The sequence below is a fragment of the Theropithecus gelada genome, chromosome 12, assembly GCF_003255815.1.
Source record: "Theropithecus gelada isolate Dixy chromosome 12, Tgel_1.0, whole genome shotgun sequence".
Lineage (NCBI taxonomy): Eukaryota > Metazoa > Chordata > Mammalia > Primates > Cercopithecidae > Theropithecus > Theropithecus gelada.
In genome coordinates, this window is record NC_037680.1 from 36,888,923 (window position 1) to 36,916,632 (window position 27,710).

Genomic DNA, 27,710 nt, shown 5'->3' on the forward strand with positions numbered 1-27,710 from the left:
ATTAGGATATACATCACTTCAAACATCTATCATTTCTTTGTGTTGGGAACATTTCAGATCTACCCTTCCAGCTAGTTTAAAAATATTCAGTAAATTATTTTTAACTATAGTCAATCTACGGTGCTATCAAACATTAGAACTTATTCCTTCTATTAGTATCTAATTGTATGTTTAGATGCATTAATCAACCTCTCTTTATCCTCCTTTTCCCCCAGTCCTTCCCAGCCTCTGGTATTTATCATTCTACTCTCTACCTCCATGCGATCCACTATTTTAGCTCCCACATATGAGTCAGAATATATGATATTTGTTTTCCTTTACCTGGCTTATTGTACCACTAAACATAATGACCTCCAGTTCCGTTCATGTTGCTGCAAGTGACAGGATTCCATTCTCTTTTAGTTAAATAATATTTCTATATGTATGCACACCACATTTCCTTTAACCATTCATCCATTGATTGACACTTAGGTTGATTTCATATCTTGGTTATTGTGAACTATGATACAGTAAATATGGGCATGCAGATGTCTCTTCAATAAACCAATTTTCTTTCTTTTGGATATATACCTAGCAGCAGGATTGCTGGGTCATATGTAGGTCTATTTTTAGTTGGTTGAGGAAACTCCATACTGGTTTCCATAGTGGCTGCAATTTACATTACCACCAGAAGTTTACTAGCATTTCCCATTCTCCACATCCTTATTTTTTGTCTTTGATGTTAGCCACTTTAGCTGGAGTGAGATATCTCATCAATTTGATTTGCATTCCCCTGATGATTACTGATATTGAGCAGTTTTTCAAATATTGGCCATTTGTGAGTCTTTGAAAAATGTATATTCAGGTCTTTTGCCCGTTTAAAAATCAGGTCATTTGTTTTCTTGCTATTGAGTTGAGTTCCTTATGTATCCTAATTAATCCCTTGTCATATGGATAGTTTGCAAATATTTTCTTGTATCCTGTAGACTGTCTCTTCACTGTGTTGATTGTATCCTTTATTGTGCAGCAGTTTTTTCAGCTTGACATAATCCTATTTGTATATTTTTGCTTTTGTCATCTGTGCTTTTGAGGTCTTACCCCCCAAAATCTATGTCATGTCGTTTTGGTTAAAGCACAGAACTGTCTTTGGTATGTTTTTCAAATATAGATGAGTATTAAATGACTAGTGTTTTCTTCTCATGAATAAAAACATTTTTAAGGACATCCAACAGTTGTACCTGGGATGCAAAAATACTGAGATGTGTGAAGATAGCATCTATTGTATCGTAACCTCCCCCATTATGGAGAACCAGACATTGGCTGTAAATGGGGGCTCATAATTTCAATTTTTACTTCCACCTATTCATTTTTTCCCTCTCTTTCTTTGTAAAGTTTGTTTTATTTATTTTTTATTTTTTTGAGATGGAGTCTCACTCTGTCCCCCAAGCTGGAGTGCAGTGATGCAATCTTGTCTCACTGCAAGCTCTGCCTCCCGGGTTCTCACCATTCTCCTGCCTCAGCCTCCCAAGTAGCTTGGACTACAGGTGCCCGCCACCATGCCTGGCTCTTTTTTTTTTTTTTTTTTGTATTTTTAGTAGAGACGGGGTTTCACCATGTTAGCCAGGATGGTCTCGATCTCCTGATCTTGTGATCCACCTGCCTGGGCCTCCCAAAGTGCTGGGATTACAGGCATGAGCCACTGCGCACGGCCCTAAAGTTTCTTTGGTTAACTAATTGAACATAGATTAAGTAAGAAATTTAGTGATATGTGTGAATGGGCCTGTATCCGTGTATTTCTAGTAATGGACTTCATTTATTTTCAACCTCTGCTCTGACTATTCCCTTTACATTCTTGCTTTAATACATGAATTCTTAGTGGGCAAAAATTAGTTCTTGTTGGGCAGGGGCAGTGAAAAAATCATACTGTTTACATACAAAACATAGACCTTTCACAATTTCACAGGAGACAATCAGGTAATACCTTAAAAAGCTCCTTAGGAGGGTAATAATAAAGAACAAGTTAGGAAATACTCCTGTGACTGAAACCTGGCTGTCCTTGAGGTCTTTGTGTTTCTTGCACCTGTTTTCTCCTTTAGGAACTGGAGGTGGGTAAGTAATCCTCTTTGTTCCTCTTCGCCATTTGCAAACCGATCATTTTTTTAAATACAATTTCTTTCTAAAATTCCTAAAATAATTCTTTGCAAAGTTTCTCACCTCCTTTAAAGTGTCTTTAAAGCACACACTAATCATCCTGGTTCAGATAACTATTGATTTTAGGTCACTGTCCTTCATTCTCTGAAGAATTTAGCACCTGACTCACTATCTCTCCATCACTACATGGTGATTCCGTATTGACATAAGTGATGAATCTAACAATCTGGACTCTTGGTTCCTCTACTGCTCCTCAGCTACCCACCTCCATGTGCATAACTGAGCTATGATAATTGTCAAAAACTGCTCCTCCTTCCTGACCTCATTTTTAAGCATCCCTCCCTCTGACCACAATCCCCTCTCCCTCCCTCCCTCCTTTTCCCTCCTCTTCCCCTCCCCTCCACTTTCCTCCCCCTTCTCCTCCACTTCCCTTCCCTTCCTTTCTGTTAAAACAAACTAAATATGGCCTGAGAAGGACTCTGTACTTCTCTATTTGAGTTCTTTGTGGACGAATTACAACATAACTTAATAGGTAGACAAGATTGAGAACTAACTTGGAAGTGTGTGCCTATAATAGTGGCTGGGTCCTGACCAATCCCAGCAGCCATATGTCAACCATTTGTATACTGTCGAGTGTTCAAACTGTGTTCAAGTAAGGCAAACGCTGAACTGTAACCAATCCAGTTGTTTCTGTACGTCACTTTTGATTTCTGTATGTCACTTTCCTTCTTTTGTTTATAAATCTTCTTTCACCCCATGACCACACTGGAGTCTCTCTGAATCTGCTGTGATTCTGGGTGCTGCCTGATTTGCGAATCATTCATTGCTCAAGTAAACTCCTTTAAATTTAATTCAGTTGAAGTTTTTCTTTTAACACTTCCTTCTTTCCTTCTTTTCCTCCTTCCTCTCTGGGTCGTTCCTATTTTCCTCCCTCTCCTTCCCTCCAGTATCTTTCCTTTGACAAATCTCTCACCATTCCAGGGCCTCTAATCCACTGGCTTGACTTTCTACTGTTTGTTACCCAGCCCACCCAGTACTCACCAATCACATGCTTGTAAAATTTAACCTTCCTTCCTACTCTTGGCACACCCCTAAGCATCTGAAAGATAAATGTATTCAGCTGTGCTGAGTGGTCTCACTTTAAACATGTAAGCACAAACTGTTGTTAGGCTCTGAATGCTACCTGACAGTAATAGTATATTTCTGCACTTTATTCACTTTACGACTCTCTTATTCTTCTAAACGACTGGTCTAGACTTTCTTCTCTTCAAAACGTCAACTCCCCCCTTTCACTTTTCACAAAGAATTTCTCATGCCTACAGCACCAATCTACCACCATTTCTGCATCTGTAACTGTACTTTCTGCCAGCCCTACTGCAATGGATGAGTTGAACTGCAAGTTACGGGGTTTGACTTAAGGCTACCTCCTCTACTTTGCAATAGCTGTCATCACATCCTGCCTAAATGCAAGTGTGCTTTGTCTTTCTCTTGCATCATCATCCTCTAGAACATTAACTAAAATACAAACATATGTAATATCTTTCATTTAGAAATTAGTCATTCCTTGACCCCACATTTCTCTCAGGCTGCTGTCCCATTTCTCTGCCCCAATTAGAGCAAACTCGTTGAAAGAACTATTCTTCTCAATGTCCTAATTCTTTATAGCTTTATTGAAATGTAATTCACATGGCATTATAATTAACCCACTTAAAACGTACAATTCAATATTTTTTCATATATTCATGGACTTGCACAATCATTACCACAATCTTAGACCATTTTTATCACCTTAAAAAAAAAATTCTTACACCCATTAGCAGTTACTCTTATTTTTCCCCAACCATTACCCTTAGCCCTAGGCAACCACTAATCTACTTTCTCCCTCTATAGATTTGCCTATTCTGGACATGTCATATAAATAGAATGATACAATATGTGGTCTTTTGTAACTGGCTGTTTTTCACTTAGCATGATACTTTCAGGATTCATCCATTTTGAATCATGTATCAGTGAGTCATTTCTTTTTACTGCTGAATAATATTCCATTACATGGATATACCATGTTTATCCATCATCAGCTGATGAACATGGTGATTTTTTTCTGCTTTTTTGGCTACTATGATTATTGCTGCAATGAACATTCATGTACAAGATTTTGTGCAGGCATAAATTTGTATTTTTTTCGTTTCTCAAGTTTTTTGTGTGGATAAATGATTTGTGTATCTAGTAGTGGAAATGCTGAATCATACAGTAAATCTGTGTTTTGAAGTTTGCAACATTTTACATTCCCATCAGCAATGTTTGAGAGTTTCAATTTCTTCACATCTCTGTCAACATTGTTTTTGTCTTTTTATTGTATGCATCCTAGTGGGTATTAAATAGTGTCTCATTCTGGGTTAGATTTACATTTCCTTGATGGCTAATGATGTTGAACATCTTTTCATATGTGTATTGGTCATTTGTATGTCTTCTTTGCAGAAACATCTATTCATATAATCTGCCCAGTTTTCAACTGGGTTATTTTCTTTTTATGTTTGAGTTGTAAAAGTTTTTAAATATACATTCTAGATACAAATCTGTTATATATATGACTTGCAATTATTTGTTCCCATACTGTGGGTTGCCTTTTCACTTATTTTATGGTGTTCTTTGAAGCACAAAAGTTTTTAATTTTGATGAAGTCCAGATTATTTTTTCTTTTGTTGTTTATGCTTTTGGCGTCATCTTAAAGAAACCATTGCTTAATCCAATCCAATATACCTCCTGTTTTCTTTGAAAGGTTTTATGGTTTTGATCCATTTTTTTGTTAATTTTTATAGAGTGAGGTAAGGCTCAAACTTCTTTCTTTCTCTCTCTTTTGTTCTTTTTCTTTCTTTTTCCTTCCTTCCTTCCTTCCTTCCTTTCTTCCTTCCTTCCTTTCTTTCTTTCTTTCTCTCTCTCTCTCTCTTTCTTTCTTTCTCTTTCTCTCTCTCTTTCTTTCTCTTTCTTTCTTTTTCCCTCTTTCTTTCTCTTTCCTTCCCTCCCTCCCTCCCTCCCTCCCTCCCTCCCTCCCTCCCTTCCTTCCTTCCTTCCTTCCTTCCTTCCTTCCTTCCTTCCTTCCTTCCTTCCTTCCTTCTTTCTTGTAGATTTCCAGTTCTCCCAGCACCATTTGTTGAAAAGATTTGTCTGGAACTCTACTCAAAACTCAATTGGTCATCGATGTATGAATTATTTTTGGATTCTCAATTCTATTCCATTTACCTATTTGTCGTCATCCAAATACCACGCTGTTTTACAAGTTTTGAAACTGAGATGCGAAATTCATGCAACTTTGTTATTTTTTGAAGATTGATAGGTCCCTTGAACTGTCATATGAATTTTGGTATCAGGTTACCAATTTCTCAGAAGATGTCAGCTGAGATTATAATAGAAAGTAAATTGAATCTGTGGATCAATTTGGGGAGTATTGCCATCATAATATTAAGTCTTCTAGTCCATGAAGATGAGATAGTTCTCCATTTATTTAGGTCTTTTCTATTATCTTTCAACATTGTTTTGTAGTTTTCAAAGTATAAGTTTTATACGTCCTTGGTTAGATTTATTTCTAAATTTTTTGGTGATATTGTAGGTGAAATTCTTTTTTGAATTTTGCTTTTGGATTATTCAATGCTAGTGTATAGAAATACAATTGATTTTTGTATATTGATGTTGTATCCTGCAAACTTGCTAGGCTTGTTTATTAGTTCTAATAGCTTTTTAGTGAATTTGTATAATTTTCTGCATACAAGATCCTTAAGGTCTATATGTTATGTGCAAATATAGATAATTTTACTTCTCCCTTTCCAATCAGGATGCCTTTTACTTAATTTTACCTTAAAATTACATAACTACCCTGGCTAGAATCTCTAGTATAGTGTTGAATAGAAGTGGTAAGACTATACATCCTTGTTTTGTTCCTAATCTTAGGGGAAAAGCTTTCTGTCTGTCAAGTGTAAGTTATTAATTGTAATGTCAGCTGTGGGTTTTTGTAAATGCCCTTTATCAGGCTGAGGAATTTTTCTTCTGTTTCTAGTTTGTTGAGTGTTTTTATCATGAAGTAGTGTTGCATGTTATCAAATGCATTTTCTGCATCTATTTAGATGATCACATGGCTTTTGTTTTTTATTCTATTGGTATGGTGTAATGTATATATTAATTGATTTTTCAGATGTTAAACTAAACTTACATTTCTGGAATAAACCCCACTTGGTTATGTTGTACAATAGTTTTAATATGTTATTAGTTTGCTAGTATGTTTTCTCATATTCATAAGAGACATTGGTCTGCAGTTTTCTTGTGATGCCTTTGTCTGGTTTTGGTATCACATTAATACAGGCCTCATATAATGAGTTAGGAGTAGTTGTTCTAGAATTTCTTAGAAAAGTTTGTGAAGGCTTGATACTAATTCTTTAAACATTTGGTAGAGTTTGCCAGTGAAGACATCTGGGCCTGCATTTTCCTTTGTGTTTTTTGATTACTGTTTCAATCTACTTACTTATTATAGATCTATTTAGATTATCTATTTTTTCTTGAGTCAATTTCTGTAGTTTATGTCTCTCTAATAATTTGCTTGTTTCATCTAATTTATCTAATTTATTGCCATATAGTTTTATAGGAGTTCCTATAGTCCTTTTAATTTATGTAAGATTTGTAGTAATGTCTTATTTTTGTTCTTGATGATAGTAATTTGAATTGTCTTTTTGCTTCATCAGTCTAGATAAAGACCTGATAATTTTCTTGGTCTTTTCGAAGAACCAACTTTTGGTTTTGTTGCTTGTCTCTATTGTTTTTCTAGTATTTCACTAATGTCTGCTCAAGTTGTTATTATTTCTTTCCTTCTGCTTGCTTTTACTCTCCCCCTACCCCAGTATTTTAAAGTTATAAGGTTAAATTATTGATTTGAGATCTTGTTGTATAATGTAAACAATGGGATACATATAATGTACAAATTTATGGGATGTAGATAAATCAGTGCTTAGAGGGAAATTTTTACTTGTAAATTCCCATCTAAGCACTGATTTACCTACATCCCATCTGTTTTAGTACATAGTGTCCCAATTTTTTATTCATCTCAAGGTATTTTCTATGATTTCTTATGAAATTTCCTTTGTGATTTCTTCTTTGACCTATTGGTTATTTAGAACTATGTTGTTTAATTTCCACATATTTGTGAATTTTACAAATTTTTCATTATTAATTCCTCTAATTTCTTTCCATAGTGGTTTGCATGATTTCAGCCCTTTTAAATATGTTGATGCTTATTTATAGCTTAATATATGGTCTATCTTGGAGAAAGTTTCATATATGTTTGAGAGGAATGAGAAATATACGGCTCTTGATGGGTGGAGTATTCTATAGTATCTATTGGGTTAAGTTGGTTTATAACATTATTTAAGTCTTCTGTTGTTTTGTTGATCTTCTGTCTGAATGTTCTATATGTTATTGAGAACAGAGTATTGAAGTCTTCAGTTACTGTTCATTTGTCTATTTCTCCCTTCAATTCTGTCAGTTCTTGCCACATATATTTTGTGTTTGTATACATGGAATGGAATCTGGAATAATTTGGTCTAAGTTGTTATAGTGGTGGTGATCTCTTAAGTAGTAGGAATGTGATATTCTGTTTTTATTTTTTATTTATTTGTTTTGAGATGGAGTCTCGCTCTGTCACCCAGGCTGGAGTGCAGTGTCGTGATCTCGGCTCACTGCAAGCTCCGCCTCCCGGGTTCATGCCATTCTCCTGCCTCAGCCTCCCAAGTAGCAGGGACTACAGGCACCTGCCACCATGTCCAGCTAATTTTTTTTTTTTTTTCCGTATTTTTAGTAGAGACGGGGTTTCACCGTGTTAGCCGGGATGGTCTCGATCTCCTGACGTTGTGATCTGCCTGCCTCAGCCTCCCAAAGTGCTGGGATTAGAGGGGTTGAGCCACTGCGCCCGGCCTCTGATTTTTTTTTTATGTATGCATGTCTGTATTTTTTTTTTTTAATCTTATGCATGTACTAATGGTTTAATAAAATATTGTGGGGATTTTTTGTTTGTTTGTTTTTTAAACACTAGATTTAGAAGGTTTTGTTTCCAGTCCACAATTCTGGTCCTGGTTTAATACTGTGAACTTTGGGCAAGTTATTGACTTCTGCAAGCGTTGCAAAAAATTCAACTCTGAAACAGCACTGGTAACAGCACATCTCTATACAGTTATGTGAAGGTTAGAGAGATAATGAATACAAAGTGCTTAGTGCTTAGCAAAAGTCTGTTGTGTAGTCACAGCTTTATAAATGTTGACTATTATTACTATGCTTCAGTGTTACCAGCAAACATTTGAATATAGCTTTCATCTGAAAAACTGAGCCAATGCTTTGCTTAAAATCATGGCTTTGGGTCAAATGGAGGCATATTATATAGTGGGAAGTTCATGAATAAGATTTCTTTGATTCATAACTAAGGGCCATTCATTATGGTTTAAATGTAAACCAAAAAAAGGCCTTGAACCAAAGCTCACTCTGTTCCTAATGATCTGTGGGATCCAAACACATGCCAATGCATGCAAGGCATCTGATGAACTTGGGGCTTTATCCAAAGCATGCTTTCCTCTAGTACCCTTAATCATCCTTCAGAGGTTTAAATTTCACAAAAGGAATCTTACCACGACAAGGGCACTACTATTTACTAATCGCACTACAGAGCTGCACCATCTGTCTCAAAACCACAGTTTTGTAAATTGTTTTTGATGATATATTGTAGGATTGCCCTGTATATGAAGTTCATGATGAAACCCTCCAGTGAGGCCTCTTTGGTTGAATGAAAATCAACATGTTAATGACTCCCACCTACCCCTAAAAAAGAAAAGAAAATGCTAACATCCACATTCTGCTTAATGAATCAAAGATGCAGGGTGCAGATTTCATAAGATGAAGGTTTCTTTCCATCAGACTGACATCCAGAAACTGTTAGTATTCCAGATCACCTTGAATTAAGTAATCTTAATCATCCACATGTCAGTGGAAGCCCCCAGGACTTGAATCAAGTTCAAAAGAATCATTGGCTGCGCATCCCACCATTTACCCACCCTCCTTCCCCTAAGATGTCCTGGGAAACATCAAGAAAATATAATGCAGGGATATGTAGAAAAAAAATGTAAAGAGGGCCCATTAAAGGTGAAAAATTGATAGTAAAGAAACCTGGTCGATCAGTCAATCAAACAATATCAATACCATAAGAGAGACAAAAGAATAGAGGCAATTGAATACTCCAACCTTTAAAGAGAAAGTGGAACAGTGCTCTTCTCTATTTGTTTAATTAACACCAGTTGCTGTAACAGATACACCCAGAAATCTCTACAGTTTAACCCAACAAAAATGTACTTTTTGCTCCTGTCACAGTCTATCAAAAGATTTCCTGGTCAGTAGCCTTCTGTGGGAATTTTCAGGGACCCAGGTTCCTTCCACGTTGTATGGGTCCTCACAAGCACTTATTAAGCACTTTGGTTTGGAAGAGGCTTCCATCTCACGTTCTGTGGGGAAGAAGTATACGTTAACCCTACCTATATATAAGCAGCTGGGAAATACGGTTCCTGTCTGGGAAGGCATTTAGCAGCTACATCTCTGTGCTGGAGAGCACAAATGTTGGGTGATTAGCTAAACATCACTGCATCCCTCTCCTTCTTTTGTCACCTTTTTGGAGTAGACACTCCAAGTATGTGGGTGGTAGTGATGGTAAAATCTTTTGCGACATGTCAATAATGTAACTTCACAAGGCCCCATTGGTGGCATGGTTGTTGACATCACCAAGAATTATCCAATTTAATAAACATTTGTTAACATTCTATGTATGCCAGGTTCTACTCAGTGCTAAGGGAAAGATGAATGTATGTGGTCTGAAGGAAAAGTGGTGAGACAGACATATATGCATAATTAACATTAATTGAAGATGAGATAAAAGTGCCAGAATTGAAGTATCAATAAAAAAGGTTAGTGGACTGCCAAGCAGGAGGGTATTAAATCTTGAACAGTGAGCAGAGAAACCTGATCTCTAGAAGGTTCTTTGTTTTCCAGAAGAGACCTACTCATGCTAATTTAAGTAAAGGAGGGATTGTTGAAAGAATATAAAGATCACAGAAAATCAAAAATGCATCCAGTCCGCATGAGAAAGGGGGCCTGCGGCAGATAAACTGCTGCAGAAGCAATCTCTGGTTCCTCTTTGTCCCCTCTCTATTTCCTCTACTCTCACTCAGCCCTACAATGTTGCCCATCCTAGTCTGACAGGATCTTTTGAGGCTTGTATTGAGCCCCACTTGGCCTCTCTTTCTCCTTTAGAGATAAAGTTAGCAATCTAATTGGTTGCTAACTAGCTGATGGACAGGCTGACCTTGGGTCAGCTGTTGCTAAGTGGTGTCAGTGTGAAAATGAAGGCACCACACGGCCTATTAGGCTGCCCCTTGCAGTGATTTTGATAGAGGCAGGTAAGTTAACTGTATCATATAGGAGGCAACTTTTAATCGGCTGTTAAAAGAGGTCCTGGATTTCAACTGGGGTTAAAGGCTCTAGAGAACAGTTCTGACTTAGAGCATGAGCAAAGACAAGAAATAAGGAAAGCTCAAGTATATTTGGGGAATGACTAGGCACCTAGAGTGATTGGAGTATAAGATCCATGGGACTGGTGGAGTTTGGAGTGGATTATTAAGTTATGAGGCCAGAGCTAGGGAGTTTAGAGTCTGTAGACAATGGGAAGAGCTTGAAGATGCTTACCTGGGAGATACTATACAAAAGATAAAAACCTCAGTGCACACACAGGTGATGTTGGGAGTGTTCAGCATGGTTTCTTCATGGATAGCCTTTCATCCAGCATCTTAATGGTGACAAAAATCCTCTTATTAAGGAATTGGTCACTTAATAAGAGGAAACATGTAACAAGAAGGGGATCTCAAGCTTTGGAATCAGGCAGATGTAGAAATCTCAGCCCTTTCATTTTCTGGCAGTATATCTTGGACAGTTACTCAGTCTCTCTAAGTCTCAGTTTTCTCATCTGCAAAATGTGATTAATCTTCAGCCAGTTATACACTGGTATGGCATACGTGGAGGGGTTATGGATAAGTTAAGTGTCCATTAAATTGGCTGGGCACAGTGGTTCATGCCTGTAATGCCAGCACTTTGGGAGGCCAAGATGGGTGGATCACCTGAGGTCAGGAGTTCAAGACCAGCCCAACCAACATCTACTGAAACCCTGTCTCTACTAGAAATACAAAAATTATCTGGGTGCGGTAGCACATGCCTGTAATCCCAGCTACTCGGGAAGCTGAGGCAGGAGAATCACTTGAACCTGGGAGGCAGAGGTTGCAGTGAGCCGAGATTGCATCATTGCACTCCAGCCTGGGTGACAGAGCAAAACTTCATCTCAAAAATAAATAAATAAATAAAAGTGTTCGTTAAATTAATTGGTCAGGACCAGTGTTACAACTGTTAGAGTATAATAATTTGAATATCATCCCACTTCTTAGGTTTATATTAAGTTTAATTGGCATAATGTTCACAAAATGCTTAGCTAGGTGCCTGACACAAGGCAAGAAGTCATTCCATACATTTTGTTTTTCTTATCCATTTTTCCTTGAAAATTTTGAGAGTTTGAGTCAAGGAACCCTTGAATGGTTTAGTCATACAATGACTTTGTAAGGCACCTAAGCAGCCTTAGGCTGCCCTTGGGTCAGCCTTTTCAACAGACAGGGAAGGAAGCGCCTCACTGTGCTTTTAGGGGGAGATAAGTCTTTTCAGCAATGCCTCTTGCTCAAAATGGTGCATGTTAATGCTGTAGATGCCCAGTCATCACTCCTGCATCCTCTGTTGCCTGAACCAGATACTGACTTCTAAAACGTGGATGTGTTCTGCATTTAGATTCCTTAGTTTTGCAGTTGACAGAGGGCAAACTCATGGTTAGGTTTTATATAGGCTCACGTCATTACGATAATTAGCTGTCAAAGAAAGATCAGGAACACCCAGTGTCTCCTTTGTACTTAGTATTAATTCCAGCCAAGAAAGAGAAAATGTAATAATCTGTGATAGGCTCAGGCTGCAAATAAAACAAAAATGTGGTCCTTCTAGAGCTACTCAACTTTACAGATGAAAGGAATCCAATAACTTTGGATTTCCAAGCATGAGGATCTTTCTAGAATATTAAATCCATTGTCTTTTGAATCCATGGTATTGTAACCCTGACAGCTTTGGGTGAGAATGACCTACTGGGAACACCTGAAGCCAATTTTTATGGCGAGATGTTTATTATTAATAGTATTACTTAGAAAGTATTGTGGTGTCCATTTTTTAACTCAAAGGGGTTTGAATATTCCCATTGCTACAGCTTAAAGAATGCTACTTGTGATAGTTAATATTGAACGTCAACTTGATTGAAGTATGCCAAGTATTGTTTCTGGGTGTGTCTGTGAAGGTGTTGCCAAAGGAGATTAACATTTGAGTTAGTGGACTGGGCGAGGCGGACCCACCCTCAATCTGGGTGGGCACCATCTAATCCGCTGCCAGAGTGGCTAGAAGAAAGCAGGCAGGACAAAATCCTGCTGTGCTGGTTGCTTCCTGCCCTTGAGCATCAGACTCCAAGTTCTTCAGCTTTTGGACTCTTGGACTTACACCAGTGGTTTGCCAGGGGCTCTCAGGCCTTTGGCCACAGACTGAAGGCTGCATTGTCAGCTTCCCTACTTTTGAGGTTTTGGGACTCGGACTGATCCACCATTGGCTTCCCTGCTCCTCAGCTTGCAGACAGCCCATGATGGGATTTTACCTTGTGATTGTGTGAGTCAATTCTCCTTAATAAACTCCATCTCATGTATCCATATATCCTATTAGTTCTGTCCCTCTACAGAACCCTGATTAATATACTGCCCTTGTGTGTGGCAGGAGCGAGATAAAAAATTGGAAAGACACTGCAAAAATATAAGCTGCCTTCTTGTCACCTGTGACTCTTCCTCCTACTCTTAGGGCAGAGATGAATGGAGTGAGAGAACTAAGTTCAAGGTCAGAGAGCTGCAGACCTGAGGACTCCTGGTCTCAGGTCTGCTGATGCAGACCCAGCATCTTCCCTTTTTTCCTCTTTGTTTCATCTACATGTTTTTCTAAGTAAGAATGCTTTTTCTACTCCTTATCCCAAGCGCAGAGCTCTCAGGGTCCCAAAGGTCTGTAGCATGACTTTGTTATTCTCAAGAATTGACTCAACTGTCCCAGCACATATGAGAAAATGTAAGGCAAGGGACATGCAAAGTTCTAAAGAGGATCCAGACTGGACCAGACTGTTCCTTTATCACTCCAGTTAAAGGTTATCAATTCCATGGTGAGGCAGAACTGGAGAATCATTTCTTTTTTACATTGTAGTTTACATTGTAGTATAATAAACTTTGTACACGTGTATAAAGTAAATGGAATCAAATTCTCATTACTGAATGTAGTTTAGTCATTCTCAGTAAGTCCTCTGTCTTCATACTATCTCAAGTTGAGAAACCCTTCAAGGATTGTTATTTGCGATTCCTGAGTCATTACCTACCCAAGTAATTCAATGTTTTGGTGTCAAGAGGGAGAAAACCAGGCAAGACTGGTTGATAGGCTGATTAATTTGCAGGGTATATTTCAACATGAGTTTATGATTAGTACATCGAGATGACCAAAATCCACCATTTCTTGTTTCTGATTCTTCACCTCAGTGTTGGGGTTGGGTATAGTCAAGTGCAAATGCAAGGAACATGGAAGCACTAATTCCTAATATTCAGGAACAGTATAATCTGTAATGTAGAACTATACCAAAATGGATTACAAAGCCCTTGCTCTTGAGGAGTTCCACAATGACCATTAAAGCTGCCTCTAAAATTTGTGCTATCTCCTTTAGCTTCTCTTCTAGAAAGAAACTAAACTTTTTAATGGTGGCCCTCTAAAAAAGTTTGGAATCTTTTGTCCAATCTCTACTGCTGTAATCTTGTCTGAATCTGGAAAAATATCATCAAATGTCCTCTGTTTCTGCCTTTAGCTCTTTTTCCCTACAGATTCCAGACCATGTTGTTCCACTTCCACTGGAAATGTTAGTATTAAAACGCTTCCTTATTCCACCTGCTAAAGGTGATTGAACTCTGATTGATTAACTGTGTGAAGTCCCACATAGTAAACTTTTTTTTTTTTTTTTTTTTTTTTAAAGACAAGGCCTCACCCAGGCTGGAGTGTAGTGGCATCATCATGGCTCACTGCAACCTTGACCTCCTGGGCTGAAGTGATCCTCCCCCTCAGCCTTCCAAGTAGCTGGGACTATCGGCGTGCACCATCATGCCTGACTAATCTTTTTTTTTTTTAATTTTAAATTTTTATTTTTGGTAGAGATTAGGTCTCACTATGTTGCCCAGAGTTGTCTCAAATCCTCGAGTTCAAGTGAACCTCCTGCCTCACAAATCTTAAAATAGATGTGGAGGAGGTACCATCCTGAGGAATTTAAGTCAGTCAACATGATTTGCCATTCATAAGGAATCCCTTTTCTGGTAACAATAGTTATTCTGGAAAACAATCATTTTATATATATATGTGTGTGTGTGTGTGTGTGTATATAATTTTTTTTTACAAGCCACACTACTCCCAATATATTCAGGAATTATTTGTGTGGAGACAGAAATGTTAGCTCTTAACAATGAATTTTGATTCTTATAGCATGGTAAGGAAGATTGTATGTAACACATCCTGAATTGGTTGGCAAAATATGCCAAAGACATTGGCTTTTCCACAAAAAAGTGAGAATACAGTCTTAATATTCTATTGATTATTGGTTGTTGCATAGTTTTTCCAATGGCAGAATTTCTTGATTATGGTATCTTGTGTTTGGAAACAAGCAGCATGTTTAAATTATATAATCCCAGGCCTCTCCATAACAATTGAGTGTTATTTGCCACACACAGATTGCAAAACCTTATGCTATCTGGAAAGGATCTGTACTTACTTCATCAGCCCTATCAGGTGATATTGTATCACTCCTACAAGGGTTTCAGTGGTCACTGGTGTGGACTGCGGGGAAGGACAGCTCTGTCCTTTCTGGAGCATCACTGTTTGACTTAGACTGGAGGGCCAGGTGTGTAAGATCACCAAGTAGTAGAAGGAGCAGCAGGCATGGGAATCACCTTAAGAGACATAAAGGGACAGGTTCTTTCCCTATGTTGAGACATTACATAAGGGTCTGGATTCTGTAATACCTAAAGGAGAGGCTCCTAAAATATGACACACTGCACCATGAGAAGGGGAGCCGGTGCCAGAATTAATTTAAAGATCAGCCAATTATTGGGATACTTCTTATTCCCAAATATTACTGAGCAAGTTCATACTTACTATATAAATTAAAATTTCTTCTTTAGAGAAGCTATACAACCTCTTGTTAGGCTAAATATCACTGGGCATTCTCTTCCTTTTAGTTGTAAGTTTGCTGAAGAGTTCTTTGTAAAAGATTTATTATTTCATTGTCTGTTTTTATAATTCATAAACACACTTCCATTAATTCTTATTGTAGTTTTCCAACTTTGTTAGTTCTCTTCGGACTTCCCTTTTAAAGTTGACTTTAACGGTCCCAAATTTTTGTGTTAATCTTTGTCTGTTGTTCAATAACTGGGGTCATTAATTCACTAATAGCATTGGAGAGGTGCTAAAGTTTTTCAAAACTGCAGACTGACCTAATTAATGTCTTTTCTGAATTGTGCTAATTCCCCCATTAACCACTCTGGGGCCTCTTAAAACTCCCCAGTCTCTGCCTGACAGACATCTATTCACAAGTGTTACATGCTTCGAACAGGTTGTGATTGCCTTGATTATGCATAAAGTAGCAGTGTTTTTAAAATGTTTGCAGAAGCTTTTTTTTTTTTTTTTTTTTGGTCATTTCCTTTTTGGATTAATCATTTATAACTCTTGAACACTTTGCCAACTTTTGATTGTCTTCCAGTCTGATTTCCCGAACTTTCTGAGGTCTGCCCTACTACCACCCCCCAACGGCTTCTATTTGTTGGTGACTGACAGCAAAAAGGATTAAGCATAGACCTAGATTAGAACCATTTATTCTCTTAACCACACAAATTAAAGATAGTAATTGTTTTACAGTGAGGAAAGTCTAAGGATTGGACCCAGATTCATTGTATAGCCTTTATGGTTTATTATTTAGAACCATATATAGTAAACTGTATATAACAACGAATTGTGCTGTCATCTCCATTCTGTATCTGCATACAGCTATAGTTACATCAGGGTTCTGGGGTGAGGGTACTGACCTGACCATGAGACTATTATTTGAGTGTGCAGAATGTAAGCATCACATAAGCAGCTGTTCTGGAAGAATGATGACTTAAGCTTATTTCTGGCTGGGTGGCTTCCAAGCTACACAAGTACATAGAAACAAATGCAAACCACCGTTTCTCATTTTATAGTATTGAGCATTGTCACAAAATGTGAATTAGTTTTTATATATGACATATTTTCCCCTACATGGGATAGTCCATTCTGCACTGACAGCTAAGGACTAAAATTAAAATGTAAAAGAAAACATATAAATCTAGTTCAACAAAAGTCAGATGCCCATTTGGTGATCTATTTGATAAATCTTCTAAATTGGGTGATGATCAGTAGCTCCTTAGTCCCTGTTCCTTGCCCTCTTTTTCAGACCACTGTATTAACCATGAGTTTCTGGTCCTTTGACATCTGAAGCCTTCCTGACCCTGAAGAGTGATCTTCTCAGAGCTAGCCAGTTCCTAAAACTAGTAAATGACTAGCTTGTGAGCATGCCTTTTGTAGGCAAACCAACAAATCCAGAGCCCAAATGTCCAACCACTTCCTATATTGAGTTCTCACATTCCAGGCCACTTTTCCCCTTCCTACACTCATCCCAAGGCCAAGTACCTACACCCCAGAGCCTGCTGAAATTATTCAAACTCACCAATCCTAAACCTGCTTCCTTTGCCTTATCCATTCCTTCCTGTAGATGCCACAATTAAGGTTTTTGTCTGTATTTTTGTCTTGCTCCTGCCTCCTGATCCACTCTGGTACTTCCCCTTGTGGCCCCTTTGTCTTGTGTTGTTGACAACCATGGAAGAAGCAAACAAAATGGTGTGAGGGGTGCCTTCTATTCAATTTCAGTTCACAGTGCAATAGTCACCCTTGCCTCACCCTTGCCTGTGACTGCTTATGCATTATAAGCCTAAATTGGGACCTGTGAATATAACAGCTGCCTTTACAATGGCAGTTGTCTCCTGATCAATTTGCCTCACCATAGTTGAGTAATAATAAAGGCTACATTTTAAAATAAGCATCTATTACCTTTAAAAACAATATATAAGTGATTTATCATGTTAATTTTCACTGTCCAACTTCTTCCCTCTCTGCCCAACATCTGCTAGAATAAGTGCTCGGAGGGCAGGCATTTTTTTCTCTTTTGCTTACTGACAAATTCTAAGGACCTAGAATGGGGTCTCTGGCACATAGTATGTGCTCAGTAAATACATGCTGAATTGAATTAATTACTTACTTTATTTACTTTGCTATCTCTTTTCCAAAGCTACTCTGTAGAGACTGGCTGAGTAATGTCACCGTGAAGCCAGAATCAGAGCAAAAAAATGTGTATCTCGTGTTATTGACACACATGGAAGAAGCAAACAGAATGGTCTGAAGGGTGTCTTCTGTTTAATTTCAGTTCACAGTACTGTAGTCACCCTTGTCTGTGACTGCTTATCTAATAGAAGCCCAAATTCTGGCTCTGACAACAGGCTAGGTGGGAATTGTCAGCAAGACATGTCACTTCTGTCTCTTGGTTTGTTCATTTGTAAATTGAGGGGATAGACTAGATCAGCAAACATTTACTGTGCTAAATAATTTTCATGAATGTTTCCATTCAGTAATACAAAGCTGATAAGCACTATTATCTTCATTTTAAAAGTGAAGAAACTGAGGCTCAGATAAATTACATAAATTGCCCAAAGTCACACAGTTTGCAAGTGAGAAATTAAGATTTCAGCACTTGAAATCTTGTATATACCCCCCAAAGCTATGTTCTCTTTCTCTCTTAACTATTTTTTTAAAGAATAATATATTCAGAAAAGTGCACAGATTATAAATGCATGCTATAGTAAACTATCACAAAATGATTCCATGTGTGAAAACATCACTTTTATCAAGAAATTTTAAAATCACAGAAACACTGTCTCTTGAATGCTGTCTCAATCACTATCTCTTCCATCTTCCCCAAAGATAACCACTATCTTAAATTCTGAAATCAGTTTAGTTTTGTCCACTTTTTAAATTCATCAAATGTATTCCTACAGTTATATTCTTTTGTGTCTGGTTCTTTTGCTTTTTGTTTGTTTGTTTGTGAAATTCACTAGTTTTGTTGTCTGTAAATGTAGTTTGTCATTTGATTTTCCATTGTATGACTATATTACAATATGTTTATGCATTCTTCTATTGTTGAATGAGATGTTTCTAGTTTGGGGCTGTTATGACTAATGCTACTGTGAGCATTCTTTTGTACATAATTTTGGTGCACATGTGCATGTTCATTTGGGTATATACCTAGGAATGAAATTGCTGGGTCCAACGGTATCTTCAACTTTAGTACTCCTACCAGCCGTTTATGAAAGTCCCAGTTGTTTCACATGTTTATTCCAGTTGGTATTGTCCACCTTTTTCCTTTTGTGTCTTCTATTGGATAGCGGTATTTAGTTAGATTTGAATTTAAGTTTTCCTGATGACTAATGAGATTGAGCACGTTTTCTTATATTCATTAGCCATTAGAGATTCTCTTTTTCAAAGTGTATCTTCAAGTTCCTATCCCGTTTTTCTACTGAATTGGCTGATTTTTCCTACTGACTTGTAGACATCTTTGTAAATCCTGGATAGAGTTGGTTGTATGTATTATAAATATCTTTTCCTGCTGCAATACTGCTACCTTGTCACTTGGCTAGTGATGTCAATACTGAAACTAATTTTAGTGCCCCAATGTTGGGAAGACACAAGCTGACCTAATATTTACTATTTTTTTTTTTTTTTTGGTGTATAATTACTAGGTATATCAAACTTCTCAAAGTAACTAGGGTTTTAAATATATTACATGGTACTTTTAAAAACTGAAAGAGCCATTTGTTTAGGTGTAATGTCAAACGGTTTGCTTTTGTGTTTCAAAATGGTAGCAAGAACTCCACAGCATAGACAAGACGTGGAGATGGAAAGCTGTGCACTGTAACATTGTGCTGCTAGACCCAGAGGCTCTGTGGCATCTCTTCAGAGTGACATCATGCCATAGGGCTTATTGAAGGCAACCTGCTTGCACTTGCAGCGTTTGAAATTTTGGCCTATTCATATAGATGTTTCTTATTTTATGGTGGTACAGATTGGTATTTGATATGCCAGAATATGTGTTACTTAAAGCAAAGTTCCTTCCTGCCCATGCTGTGTAGAGGCATCTGACATGAAGAAGGGGGTACACAGTTATCTTGGTCAGTCAAGAACAGACCTGGGGCCAGGCGCGGTGGCTCAAGCCTGTAATCCCAGCACTTTGGGAGGCCGAGGCGGGCAGATCACGAGGTCAGGAGATCGAGACCATCCTGGCTAACCCGGCGAAACCCCGTCTCTACTAAAAAATACAAAAAAAACTAGCCGGGCGAGGTGGTGGGCGCCTGTAGTCCCAGCTACTCGGGAGGCTGAGGCAGGAGAATGGCGTAAACCCGGGAGGCGGAGCTTGCAGTGAGCTGAGATCCGGCCACTGCACTCCAGCCTGGGTGACAGAGCGAGACTCCGTCTCAAAAAAAACAAAAACAAAAAACAAAAAACAAAACAAACAAACAAAAAAACAATAGACCTGGGAGGCTGAGGAGGGAGGATCACCTGAGCCTGGGAGGTAGAGGTTCAGTGAGCTGAGATTGAGCCACTGCACTGCAACCTGGTGACAGAGTCAGACCCCGTCTCAGACACGCACACACACACACACACATTCTCTCTCTCTCTCTCTCTCTCTCTCTCTCTCACACACACACACACACACACACACACACACACACACTAGACCTGTCAAGGCATCTAATGTCTGTAATTTATTATCTCCATGTAGAAACTGGTCAAGAAACCAAAATCACAGAAAGTTTTAAAGCTCAAATTACTTTAGATGATCTGGTTCAGGGATTTTAAACCTAGGATTCTTTAATAGGTTTCTGTTGATGTACTCCTGAAATTGATTGCCACAGGTCTTGTGTATGTGTGTACATGTATCTTTCTGAGGAGAGGGTCCATAGCTTTCAGAAGATTCCCAACATTTGTGATGAACTGATCAAGTTTAACACCTCCTCTTGTGCAGATGAGAAAACTGACTGACTTAAGGTGCCACATCTAATGACTGGCAGAATCAGAACCAGATGCCATTGTTCCTGACTCCTGGACAAGCACTTCAGCCAGAACTAAAGATTACAAGGTTAAAAGTGGGAAATTGGATAGGGAGCTATCTCACAGTCCCTATTAATGGGATTAGATTATTTTCTATCAAAACTCACTTTCAATGATAATAAGAGGATTCAGTGGAAATACGGGATTCAATATATAAAACATTGCTTTATTTCCAAGGCATCCATTTATTTTATAACTTGGGGGCAGTCTATAATTAGAGTTAACAGTAGTTCTGATTAACAAATTCTATCTGCTCTCATACTGTGCTAGAGTTCCTTCTGAGTGCTGGTACATGTTTTATTAACATGGAAAGGCTGTTGCAGCTCACCTCTTGTCACTTGAATCAGTTGCCTGCTGGTCTGGCACTCAGTTTTGTGTGGCAGAACCTTACTGAGCCTGAATGATAATGGACCTTTTAAATCCTAAATAATAAACATGCATTTTACCACTCCACCCAGCACAGAAATGCTCTCCAACCTCAAATCAGCCACAAATAAGACTTGGAAATCAATTCATTGTGCATAGGTTCCTGCCTGCTTCATGTTTTGCAGCAAATAATTTTAGCAAAATATCTGCCGAGCATGTGTGTTTTGAGTATGCAAAAGCTGAGATATTATGTATAATAGGGTCTTCAACCCTTTTGTGACATTTCTGTTTTTATCCATAGAACACATTCTATTGAGCAAAGCTAATTTTTATGCATTGGTAACTAGAATTAGGCTCTGAATGGGTTTCAGAGGAGGAAAAATCCCTCAAATCCCCACTTTAGTGATTCTCCCTAAATTTTGGGGGGAATTCTCAGCATCCCAAAGTCCTTTGGTTATTTCAAAAACTACATTTCATAGAAAATCAACTTATTATGTTTGTGCTTGTCACATTCATTAGAATATTCTCATGCATAAGGTATCAGTTGCTGGAGGAGCGTGTAGGAGTGTATTTGGCCCTGAAGAGTAATATCTTGTTAGGTTGAGACAGAAGATCAAATGGATACGTCTCAAATTCCTTTCTGCTGGGGTTTGAAGTTTGAGCCAGACTTTCTTCTTCATATCTTGTAGGCCAGAGTTCCTCCGGAGTTCCATTATTTCATCATGCTCTGGTGCTCCTGGGAGCTTCCAATTTCTCAAAATTCATGAGAACTCAAGGCCAGGGAGGGGCAAGTCACAAATGTTTTCAGTTAGAGGACCACTCAGGGAGGCAAAGAACCCTGTCCCAACTAATGCTATTGGAATCACTCCCTCTCTCCCTCCACCACCCCAAAAGTACCGCAATTAGTGGCAAAACTGATGCTGCTTTTGGGAATTTCAAGGAGCTGATGTGTGTTTTTCATTAACATAAGAAAATTAGTAACTGATGCCAGAAACTGAAGCACTGGCTCTGTTCAACTACAATATAAACCTGAATGTGCAGGAGACCAACCCAAGATGACATGAGGGTCCTCTTGGGCCACACTCAGATGGATGTCTTGAAGTAGGTATGTGTGGGGCAGCCACAGAAGATCAACTAAACTCTTTAATGATATTCATCTATTCTCTTTCTCTCCACACATTTGCTTTCCAGCAAGGCTTTTCCCTAGTTTTAATCATACATTCTGATTAAAAATGGGGACCTCTCCAAGTTTATTGTAGGCCTTTTATTTTATGTTTCAAGCACTCCTCTTGAAAAAAGAGAGAGCGTGTGCCAAGGCTATTGTAAGATACCGATTCTATTTTAAAATCACTGCAGTGTATTTGAGATAGAGGCATGATACGATGATCTCCCTTATTGCAGTCATGATTAAACATAATGAGTAGGATCAGCCTGCAAGCTTATCACTATTCTATGTTGTAAAATTGCCCAAGAGTAAAATGCAAATACAAACAAGGAGTTTTAATAAGCCAATGTAATAAAAGATCCAGGCAACAGGAAACTGGTGGCTGTGCTTTGTTTGGCCCCTTCCCAATGGGTGGCTTGAATCAGCCTCCTTTAGAGCGAGTCTGAGTTGGGTCAAGTCAATTTCCAAATATTTAACATATTGCAGGTTAGCTCTAAACAGTATTATTCATTTACAAAGAAAATTTTCTGATTTTCATTCACTTGAGAGAGAGATAACACTGAACTCTCCTGTAAGATACAAAAAGAAGCAAGGACAATTTCCTTAAAATGCCTTTTCTTAGGTGAGTTAGTGTAAATATTTTGGCCATTTTAATTGACTATACCTGATAGAGCTGGGTTAAGAAAAAGGTCATTAGAGACCATTAGAACTAGATTTCTCTACCACCTTATAATCATGCTCTAATTGAGGTGTATACTAAGTCATCGTCACAAACTAAAATTTATGTTTTAACAATAGAAATAATCTAATGGTCAGATTGGAATTCATTTCAACTGTGTCTGTGCAGCACAGCAAAGGCCCTTTGACTTTCGTCTCCTTGAATCTACATATTGCTGCCTGTATATAAATATTCTAAAAGTACCAAAGATAGACCCCCATAAATAAAGCATTAGGTTAATTCTAGCATACGATGAGTTTTCCTTTTTGATTTTTTGCACAAGAACTGGTTGTTAATTTTAGACTTTGGCAAGATGGAAGGTGGGGGTGATATAAGTCTATTTCACCTTAAATTATATCACCAAGGCACTATGCTGCTGATTAAGGTTCTGTGACAGGTAAAGATGAGTATTCACTTTTGCTTACAAGGGGATGCTCTGTGTGTAACATGTTCATAAGGGTTTTGCAGTGTAGCACTGGATGTCCTCAACAGTGGAATACCCTCGTATGGCTTTTTCTGGTGAGCTTGTCAAAGGATGCACACATATTAGACATTTAGATTCCAGTGGGAAATTGTCAGGAAAGCCACGATAGAAACTGTCTTGCCTCGCTGTGGCATTTTACTTTTGGAAAAAGAAGTTGCTTTCTAGTGTTTATGATTTTTTGTTTGTTTGTTTAACTTGGGTGCACATCTTGAAACTTCTGGATTTTTACCATATCCTCTCTTTTGTCTACACTTTCTTCAGACAGAAACATTTGATTCAGTGAGGATGCCTTTATCTTTGTGATTGCAGAGCCTCTGTCCAGGTTGACCAGAGCTCTTACCAAAAATAGATTGCAAAATGTGAGAGCAGTAAAGTAAGTCACCATTTTTGTAGGTGCCACTCATCTCACTACCACACTTGGGGAACAAATATGTAATTTAGAAGGATTTTCTTGTTATGAAGCCAAGAATATAATTACCACTTGATAATTTAAGGAGTGCCAACTCTTTAATGGCATTTAGTAAGCACTCAATTGCTTTAGAGGGCATAGACATTGTGTCACCTGCAATTCATTAGAAGGTCACAGGCTATTGTCAAAACCTGGGCCTGTTTGAGCTCCCTGCAGTGATTTGATAACATTGTGTTCTGTCTGTGGAGGTTCCAGGGTTTGAGGGTTTTCTGGAATCCCCACTTCCTGGGAACAGGATGCTGAAGATCGACTATGAATTGGGAAATTTGAATGGAATCAAAAAGCGGCTTTTATTTTAAAGAGATGCCCTTTGAAGCTCTGGAGGGTCCAAACCCACTGGCTTTCAAAACATGTTGACTTGGCCTCCCTGTTCAAATTTGATAAATGGTCTTCTGTTTCTAATTCTTGATTAAAAAAATTTTTGTTGTTGTTCAATGGTCTTTCAACCTTATGAATGTGCCAGAAAGTTAAAAAAATGTTAAAGGACTATTTCACCTACTGAAAAGGTACATATTTTGAAGGGGAGGGTGGTTAAAGGATATACAATACACGTGAAGGAAGAGAAACATTTTTGCAATACTAAAAACAACTAAGAAGCTACAAAAAAAAAAAAAAAACCACCTTTATTAAATTTAGATTAGATTAGATTTTCATAGGGCTTAGGTGGAGATGTAAGGTGTTGTCAGAGACAATGTGACACACCCATAAGAGTGACAGCTGTTAACTTTTAGCTTTTTTCACCTCCTCTCTCAGTTGTTCCCTCGAAATGCACTACTGAAAGTTGTAAGGCACACACACACAGAGCATATATAAAGAGTCACACATGTCCTAAAATGTTGACAGGTGTCTGTAATACTCATCATTGGAGATAGCTTACTGCTAAGTTAAAGTACAATATTGAGATTGATAAAGATAGAAAGAGATGGGGGAGACTGAGCTAGTTCATGTAACAGCTGCAACCATTCCCAAATGTTTTTCTGCATAATCATGCAAGAAATTCATCATGCATTTCCTATTAAATATTCATGCAACTTGCTCCATAGGAGGGCTGTGGTATTTATTAATTCCCCGGTGTTGGTAGGTTTTGGTACATCTACTGCCAGAAATAAATGTGTCATGCCTAGCAAATTCAGTTCTTGGCAGAAAATATTAGAATATAATACTTGCTTACGGGATATTGCAAGCTTTAATTATGTCTAAATGATTTTCAAGACTACCTTGGAATAAGCAATTGATTCCTTTTGTTTTTAGATGAAAGGAAGGGTCTGAGAGGTGGAGATTGAATGGGTACATAGAAGCATTTCACTTTAAGAATGCTGTCTTTATGAGAGGTGATCCACTTCTATCACATATTAGTAATTACCGAAAAAAGAAGTTGGGTCTAATGATCATCAGCAAGTGAAGTCATCTACTTTTCCATGCAGTTGAAATTTCTTTACCCTAAGACTTTATTAGTTTAAAGGATGAATGAGAAAAAAAAAAGCTAATTATCAAAATTTGTCCTCTAAATTAGTCAGCACGTAACATTACAAATCCCAAAGCTGTTGTTTACCAACATAGATTGACAGAAATCCAAATGAGGCTTGTCTTAGTCCATTTGGGCTGCTATAATACAATATCGTAAGCTTGGTAGCTTATAAACAACAGAAATTTGTTTTTTTGCCCTTCTAGAGGCTGGGAAGTCTGTTGAGTGCCTGCTTTCTGGTTCATAGATGATGTCTTCTTCTTGTGTCTTCACAAGGTGGAAGTGGGGAGCTCGCTTTCTGGGTCTCATTTTTATAAGGGCGTTAATCTCAATCATAAGGTCTCTGTCCTCAAGTCTAATCACTTCCCAAAGGCCTCACCTCTCACTACCATCACTTTGGGGCTTGGGATTTCCATGCATAAATTTTGAAGGGACAGAAACATTCACACCATAGCAAGGCTGATAGCCTGCACTCCAGAATACTTTAATATGGACAGACATGGGATAAGATGGTTTTTTAAAAGCAAAGCACTTAAACGATGACTATTTTGTGTGTCACACAAAACTTGGAACCACAGAAAATAAGATGGAAGTAGAGTACACAGGCCCTCTCTTAAAGTGCTTATTATCTAACAGGGGGAGAAAGTCATTCATCCAATGAACAGCTAGAGAAACATTTGATATTGTAGGACTGACTGTATTCATCACACATGTCATGTTTATCTTTCCAAAACTCTTAAATATTTATTTTTCGTGACAGTTCTGTCAAGTAAGAAGAGAAGATAATGTCCTCACTTTTTAAGTAGAAAAAGTTCAATGGCTGGCCTCCGTTTTTCAGCACGTAAATGAAGACTCATGGTTAGAACCAACTATTCTGACTCTTGGACACACTGTGGCAAAACATGACCCAGGAAACCCCCAAAGGATGTATCTTCCAACAGCCCTGTTCTTGTTGCTTAACAAGGGCTCCCCAGAACTCATTTTTAAAAAGAATGGATTTTTGCTTCCAGTTATGTTGAAGTAGAAGCAACAAACCACTTTCTAGCCCAAAACAACTAGAAAAGCTAGATGAAACAAAACAATTTCATGGCATTGGAGAGCTACTGAAACAACCAAGGCTGAGAGGAGGAGGAATATTCAAAAAAGGGAGCAACTTCAGAGATTGCAGCCAAGAGTCTGTATCTGGCAGAAGCTGAAAATCTGAAATTTTCTTCCAAGTGGGAAGGCCACTGCTTGGGGGACAGAAAAACCAGCAGAGAATTTTGCAGTGGTGAGAGGGGGAAGGTGGGGTGGCTAAGAAAGCGTGGGGCAGAACACTGAGATGGACACATAGTCAATACATAGAGCTCAATGCATTTGCTAAAAATTTAAAGCTGTGGCTCAGAAGGGTAAGAAGCTAAGCAGAAAGTCTGCAAAAAAAAAAAAAAAAAAAAAAATTTCAGCAGTCCTGCCATGCTGAAACACAAGGATAAGAGTTCAGGACCTATCCAGGAGTGAAGTAAACCAGGGACAAACTTAGTCATACCAAAATTGCAGTCAGCCTTGAGTCATTTCACTCCTTGATCAAATTAGGTTGATCAGTTTCTAACCTTTCTAGCATAGAAAAGACAAACTTTTTCTAAATGAAGTTAACATTATATGGTGCTTCCACTGTGTGTGTGTGTTTGTGTATGTGTACATGTACATACATATATCGTCTAGTGCTCACTAAAATAATTACTGGGTGTGCCAAGAGATAGGATCATATAACCAACAATAAGAGAAAAAATAGAGAATGTAAATACACCTATGATTGATTCAGATATTGGCATTAACACACAAGCATCTTAACTATGATTAGGATGCTGAAGAATATAGAGAAAGGGTAAGGAAAATAGGAATCAAGATGGAAAATTTTACGAAAGAGTTAGAATGTATTAAAAAAGAATTGAATGGAGATTTTAGAAATAAATAAGAATGCAATAGATAAGTTTCACAGTAGAATAGATTGAGCAGAAGACATGATTAGTGCACTGGAAGACAGGTCAATAGGAAATAAATTGCAGCACAGAGAAAAAAAGAATTGGCCAGGTGTGGTGGCTTATATTTGTAATCTCAGCACTTTGGGAGGCTGAGGTGGGTATATTGTTTGAGCCCAGAAGTTTGAGACAATAGCCTGGGCAATATAAGGAGACCCTCTCTCTACAAAAACAAACAAACAAACAAAAAAACCCAAAACTTAGCCTGGCATGGTAGTGTTTGCCTGTAGTCCCAGCTACTAAGAAGGCTGAGGTGGGAGGATCACCTGATGATCCTGTGAAGGTTGAGGCTACAGTGAGCTGTGATGATGCCACTGTATCCTAGCTTGGGTGATAGAGTGAGACCCTGTCCCAAAAAAAAAAAAAAAAAAAAAAAAAAAAAAAAAAAAAAAAAAAAAAAACAAAAAAAAAAAAAAAAAAAAAAAAAAAAAAAAAAAAAAAAAAAAAAGCA